The following is a 7243-nucleotide window of genomic DNA, read 5'->3' as shown; positions in this document are numbered from 1 at the left end:
AGGGCGGCGGACGGCACAGGGCGGCGGACGGCACAGGGCGGCGGACGGCACAGGGCGGCAGATGGCACAGGACAGCGGACGGCACGGCAGCGGACGGCACAGGACAGCGGACGGCATGCACGCCAGGACACGGGGCAGCGGACGGCATGCACGCCAGGACACGGGGCGGCGGACGGCATGCACGCCAGGACACGGGGCGGCGGACGGCACATCTACCAGGACACGGTGCGGCAGACGGCACGCACACTGGGACGTGGGGCGGCAGGTGGCTGCTAACTGTGCCCTGCATAGCAGACAGCAGGTCCAGGAGGACATGGACAGCAGATGGGTGGAAGGCTGCTGCTTAGGCCCAGGGCCACCTGTTCCCACCCTTGTTAAGTGCTTTGTCCTGAGTGTCTCCTCCCAGGGTGGTTCCCAGCAGCCCACACTGCTCTTCCTGCTCTTCACCCTGGCCACTGCAGAGGTGGCCCTCCTTGGCTGCTTGCTTCCTGGGGTCCAGCCTGGCAGGCAGGCTTCTCAACCAAGGGGTGAACTGTGGCCAGGTCCTCGAGGTCAATCCCATAGCACCAGGGGAGGCCGGGAAAGGCGCGGTGGGCTTGGGGGGCTGTCCATGCCCAGTCTGCAAGGCTCTGGCCTGCCCCCAGGATCCAGGACTGCTTGAATTAAGAGCGGGCCATGCTACCTGTGCTGGTAAGGCCCCCAGGCCCCTGGCAGTGCCCCTGGCTCTCCCCAGGACTCCCCTCCTTGGCCCGGGGTGTCCCTGCAGCTATGCGTTGGGAGGAACCTGTGCTCCCCCTCGCCCTGGCCTGGATGTGTCTGTGAGTGGGCCTCTGACCTCTGGGTGCTGCTCAGTGATGAGGAAGCTGGGGCTGGGCCCCACAGGCCCACGGACATGGCCAAAGGAAGGGCAGCAAAGTGTGGGCCAAATACAAGGTCACAGGTTCTGGCTCCCTGCTCAGAATGTCCAGGGCAGGGGCTGGGCAAGGAAGTGGGCATGCAGAGAGAGGGCCTGTGTGTCCGTCCTGCTGGTCCAGGCCGGTCGCATCCCTGCCCAACTCTTATCGATCTCTGGGCTTCAAGTCTCACGGCCCTGTCTGTGAGTATGAGGGGGTGGGGGGGCCCAGGGACCATGGTGGCCCAGGTCCAGGGCTGAGAGCCAGCTTTCCAATAAAGTGGTGAGTGTTTCAGCAAATGCAGAATCCTGGAAATTGCTCAGGGAAAAAAGTCCATGGGCCCAGCCAGTTGGCCAAGAATGACAGGGGAGCAGCAGCAAGCAGATCCTAAAGTAGAGGAAGAGCAGCTGCTGGCTGAACATAACCCAGGAAGAGTTCAGTGTCTCCTTGCCTGGGCCTGGTGCTGCCCCTATAGCCGGAGCCCTTTGGGGCCGCTCAAACCTCTCTCCAGACGCCACGCAGCCCCCTGCCAGCCTTCCTTCGGCCTCATACCCGACTGTCCCCCATGACAGTGACCTGCCCACACAGAGCCACCCCACATCAGAGCCTGGTGTGTCCCTATGTCTGCCCCTTGGGGCACCTGGTTCTCTGGCTCCTGGCGAGGCAGTGCCCGCCCAGGGACCCTGGTCTCCCTGTGCTCTCCTGAACTGGCTCTCAGGGCCTGCCCACCACCCATGGCCCACCTTCTGCTCCCAGGGCCCGCCGGTGGCCCGCGGCCCAGGGCCCACCCTCTTCTGCCCACAGCAGGAGCTACTGCTTCTGTAGCGCACACCCTGCTCCCCACAGGACCTAGCCCATCTTTTAACTTTTTTTTTTTTTTTGCTGCTGATCCTGGGGCTTGAACTCAGGGCCTGGACACTGTCCCTTAGATTCTTTGTCTCAAGGCTAGCCTCTACCACTTGAGCCATAGTACCACTTCCAACTTTTTCTGAGTAGTTTATTAGAGATGAGAGTCTCATGGCCTTTCCTGCCCAGGCTGGCTTCAAACTGCACTCCTCAGATCTCAGCCTCCTGAGTAGCGAGGATGACAGGCCTGAGCCACGGTCCCTGGTATCCCCAGCGTATTTTAGGCCCTATGCTCAGAACGTGCTCTTGGTTGCCATGTCTGTGGGTCTCTGCCCCGGGACTGGCCACCCCTCCCCCACCTCTCCCCCTTGCCCTTCTCTGCTGGATTCTGCCTCACCCCCGGGACCTGGTCCCTATATATAGGAAGGTGCTCTTGTTGGTAGGCTCACAGCTATGTGCCCCACCATGCTGCCCACCTGTGGCAAATGACGGACACATGGGAAGAGCAGGGACATCTGCGTGCTTTGCTCACTAGGTCTAGGGTCACCACAAAGGTCACCCACAACCTTGGATTTGGGCAGAGCTGTGAGCAGGACAGGGCGAGGGCTGGCATTTCTCAGCCCCAGCTCTGCAGGCTCAGGGGTCAGGGGAGGAGGGTGGAGGCTTCCCATGTGGAGGGAGTCCTGCAGGCTGGACCAGGACAGCCTCAGCCCTGAGGTGGGTGAGGCCTAGTCGCTTCCACCGGCTCCACGGGGAAAGGGAGGGGTGACTGGCTTCCTGCTCATCGCCTGTGCTGGCCCTGTGGGGCAGGGTCACCCCGGAGGCCCGTTGCCCCGGGTGGAGGAGAAACTCAGACAGGAGGAGCTGTCATACCCTAAATGAGAACCAGGTGCTGGCCTGGCTGCACCACGGGCTGTGGGCCCTCTCCCCCTCCCTGGCCACCTCCCTGCAGGGGTGGGGCTTGGGGGGCAGGTGCCAATGAGTATTACCAACAACGCTCAAGGTGGGGGCGAGACTCTGTAGTTTTCTGAGAATGTCAAGCACTGAGTCTCCCCCTTCTGTCAAAGCTGAGGGCTTCCACTGTCCCTGAGGGGCTGGGAGATGCCCCCGGCAGGGGCTGGGCGGGCATGGGTGAGGCATCGGGCGACTGAGGACAGGCACACAGGGAGGGCCTGCTCTGGCAGAGACACCAGCGTTCCCCCAATCAACACCAGATGACTTGGGGCCCCTCTCCGTCAGCCTGCCTGTCTGAGGCACCATCTCCGGCCGCACTCCTGGCAAACACCTTGGGAACTGGGCCAGGCTGTGGGAGGAGAGTGGAACTAGAGTCCTCACCCCACTGTGCGCCCCCTGTGCTGGACACCATGTCTTTGGTGGGCCCAGTGGCCAGTCCAATGAGCCAGGAATGCAGGCGTCACTGCTCAGAGAGGCCCAGCTGAGGACACCACACAGGGCCAAGCAGATCAAGGTGTCTCTGCTGGACCCTCTGTCTAGGAGTTGGGAGCAAGGCCTCTTCCCTGGGACCTGTGTCCTCCCACATGTGGTCCACTACCCATGGACCCCCGGTCCACACTGGACCTCGCTGGGATGGAACTGGGGAACAGGAGCGACAAGGCCAGGCAGGTCTCCCATGTCAGAGACCGACCAAGCCCCTTTCCTGGCCAGAGTCCCAGAAGGGTTCAGCACAGGACCACAATCTTCACAAGACTTGGGGTGGGCCGGAACGGGCAGGAGGGCAATGCTTCCAACTAGGCCAGGCATGGAGAGAAGGCAGGTACTAAGTCATGAGCAGGCCCAGCCCCCCCCCCCCGCCGGGGCCTGCTGCACTGGGGACACAGGGCCGGTGGCAGGGCCAACTGCTGTAGATGGAAATGCGGGTCACAGGTATCACCTCACCCCGAGAGAACCCAGCGGTCTGGCACAAGACAGCTGAAGCAACAACAAAGCCCAGACACCCCCAGAACTAGGTAAATGGGTCCTCAGAGTAGCCTGGGAAATGAAGTCAGAAAGGCGATGGAGATTCCGAAGTAAAGGGCCAATGGGGGACTCCATCTCTACCTGTGAGTAACATCCACTGTCAACCTAACACTGGCTACAACCATCCCACCTACTCCCATCCTGAGTGTCCAGCACGCAAAGAAGCAGAAAGGATCCCAGCAGTGAGGGGTCGGAGGGTGTTCAACGGGTAGCTACGCAGGGACAGGCTGTCTACCGGTGCACTTCAGTCCATAGCATCAGCTGCTCAGGACTCTGGAGTGCAAGGTGGTGGCTCTACCTCTGGCCAGGAACGTGAGCGATGAACACTGCTGAGAACACCAACGAAAACTAACAACTGAATTTACAAAGTTACAAATAGGCCAAAGACTTGAGTGGAAAATCTCCAAGTATTCCAAAGAGCAGATCGTCAAGCTTGCAGACAAGATTCCCTACTGCAGGTGCCAGGGTAGAGCGCCCAGAAGCTGTGAGGGACTGCCTCATGCCATGGGAGAAGCTGGGACAAAAACCGCTAGAACTCAGAGCCTTCTGAACTGCTGCTGGGAGCTGAATGGCCCTTACCCTTCAAACCCTAAGAACCACTGCATTTCCCAGCAAATCCACTCCCAGGTCTACACCCAAGAATGGAAGATCTGCACAGAGCTCATCACGAATGTCTGCAGGAATATCCTTGACGTCCGTCAGAGGCTGGTCAGATGGACCACTGTGGTCTAGCCATGCCATGGAACAGTACTCAAGCATAAAAAGGAACAGCGCTCTGGCTCAGTCCACAAGGCAAATAAACCTCCCATGCTCAGAAGTCAGGCCCTGGGGACCACCTGCTGTATGATTCCACTTACATCGATGTTCACCAAGACGCAGCAGACCTGCAGGCCTGGGGAAGGGGGGAGTCAGCGCTTGGGGGAGCTGGTGTCTCCTGCAAAATGGGCTGCTTTAACAGAATATGCTAGAACTACAGAAACTTGCCTCTCACTGGGAGGCTGTCCAGAGTCTGGCATCTGTTGAGGGCTCTTCACTGGTGACCTTTCCCTGTGCTCAAATGGGAGAGCGTAGAATGGTCGCTTGTTTCCTCCAGCACTCTATGAGGACCTTCAGGGAAGGTGCCCACAGGGATGGCCTGGAGCCCGGGGATTGGCCCCAGGTTCTGACACTAGGTTCTTCAGCTGCTGCAACGTGGGTGGGCTTCCACACGTGCCAACCCCACACCCTACAAAGACATACGCTGGTGGTCATGGTGGCTTCTGCCCAGATTTGGAAGAACGCTGCCCCTGGGCTGGGCGGGGGGCGGAGGCCTCCCACGGGAACGGGCCTTGTGAAGCCTTTGGTTACTGCCACAGAGTCATCAGTGTGCAGCCCTAGCTGGAGAGCTGCAGGCCAGTGTCCACTGAGGGGCGCTGTGGAGCCTGGCCTGGCACCCTGCACTCCATGCCCCGGGTACCCCAGGCGTGTGGGCAGGAGAAAGCGCTCCAACTTGAAGAGTTTTGTTGTTGTTGTTGTTTTTGGCGGGGGGGGGGGTTGTTCTAGATTCTAGATTTACCTTCTCTCTTGCTTATGTCTTCTCTTGGAAAAAGGGCATATCTGATCCTTACAAACAGGTAGAAAGGAAATTATTTGCCTTGAGATGAATCCAGCTCTGAGTCCCACAGCTGGTGCAGATGAGACGCTGAGCTTTGGAGTTGGTGCTGGACCGAACCATGGCTTTGGGTGGAATTTATTTGCATGTGGAAAGGACATGAGGGTTGAGTACTTGCACACACACGTGTGCAAGTTGGGAGGGCACGGCTTCAAGGTGTCAGCACCGCTGTTGCCTTGGCCAGGACTTCCAGCCACCTCCAGCACTGTGAGAAACAGAGTTCTGCTTCTGTGGCCCGCTCGGGTGGAGGGGCTGCAGTAGCCCGAGGGGGCTGGAGCTCACTCAGACCAGAGCGGGCTGCAGGGGCTCTGGGGCACTGCCTAGGTAAAGCCCGCGTGTTGGGAGGTGGGGCGGCTGCCCGTGCTGTGCAGGGCTGCCCGTGCTGCGCAGGGCGTGTGCTCAGTGTGGTAGTCGGCATCACTTCTGTGGATTATGCAGCAGACTTACACCTCAGAACAACCTGCTTAGTCCACGTAGAGGTGGCCGTGTGTAGAAAAGCCAGGGGCAGGAGCCTGCGGGGGCACACAGGGCAGCATGGGGAAGGTGGCTGCCATGGCCAGGCTGCAGGCACCAAGAACCTCCTGACCAGGCACAGGCTCCAGGGACCCCGTCAAGTCATCACAAAGACTGACCTGAGGGGGGGCCCAGGGCCTTAGGGGAGGAGTGCCAGAGACGGACGGTAGTGTGGCAGGAGGCAGCCGTGCCTGGCCTGGAGCAGGCTGCCTGGCCCCTGACCCCGGCGCTGGGCTGGCGGGGAGCGAGCCAGCGGAAGGCGCGTTCTCACACAGTTAGCTCATGGTTTACTCAGCCCAGTGAACTGATAAGGTCACGAAAGGGGAGAGCTTGGAACTGATGCGTCCTCTGCAGAGCCAACCCCACCCACATGGGCCTGTGGGGTCTCCTGGCCCTGGACACTGGGGAGGCCTCCGGCTGTGCTATACGGCCCGTCCTCCCTCCTGAGGGCTTCCCAGTTCAACCTTCCTGAGCCTACAGCCAAGAAACCCACTCAGGGCTCCCACTTGCTCTAACCCCTAAGATTCAGAGTATTTAAGGCCCAATCAACCATTACTCCAAGGGTTTAACTCCATCTTCATCACCCAAACTTCTCGTGATACTGGGCTTGTTTGGGAGTGGGCTACCTGCCACAACTCTGGCACTGGACCCCAGAGGCCCCAGGAATGCTGGGTGCCAACACCAGCAGGCCCACAGTGAGCACCAGCCTCTGAAGAGCCTTCCTTGGTGTGGTTGCCAGCACCCCCGCAACGCGCCGGGACCGCTCTGTGCTGCGGCTCCCTCTCCTGTGGTGCCTGCCGCGGTGCTCCGGCCAAGTCCTGGCCTTTAGGGGGTCATCTGGGGCTCTGCAGGCCACATCCATAGTGTGGTCCCAGAAGACACGGTCCCGCGGTCACCCTTGCCACCCCGGGGCTGCTGTGGGTGTTTTCTGCATCGTAGCTAACCCTGAGCATGCCAGTCCTGCGTACCACAGGCAGGGCGGCTGCTGGCCCCGTGCATGGGCTGCACAGAGCTCTAGGAGCTCCACAACTGCTTGTCACAGTGCCTCGCTTCGCCCTCCCCCAGCGCCACGCACTGTAGCAGAGCATGGCGTCTCATTCACAGATGCTCACTGGTAAAGGGAGTGTCCACCTTTTGTACATTCACTTCTTGTATTAACTTTTCTTCTTTGAGTTTTACATTTTAAATAAAGTTTGAGGGAGGCTCTAGGTCTATAATCATGCTATTAAATGAACAACCTTTTTTTTTTTTTTTTTGGTCGGCCGTGGGGCTTGAACTCTGGGCCTGGGCGCTGTCCCTCAGCTCTTCAGCTCAAGGCGAGCGCTCTACCACTTGAGCTACAGCGCCACTTCCGGTTTTCTGG

At 59.8% G+C, this 7243-nt stretch overlaps 1 protein-coding gene across 1 annotated transcript in view; it reads left to right on the top strand.

Moving 5' to 3' along the window:
* Positions 1–7243, top strand: part of Ctbp1 (C-terminal binding protein 1) — a 49769-nt gene that overhangs the window by 39157 nt on the left and 3369 nt on the right. The gene's annotated exons all lie outside the window — the stretch shown is intronic.

Source organism: Dipodomys ordii, unplaced genomic scaffold, assembly GCF_000151885.1.
Source record: "Dipodomys ordii isolate 6190 unplaced genomic scaffold, Dord_2.0 Scaffold71, whole genome shotgun sequence".
NCBI lineage: Eukaryota > Metazoa > Chordata > Mammalia > Rodentia > Heteromyidae > Dipodomys > Dipodomys ordii.
This window is presented reverse-complemented; position numbering and strand designations above follow the sequence as displayed.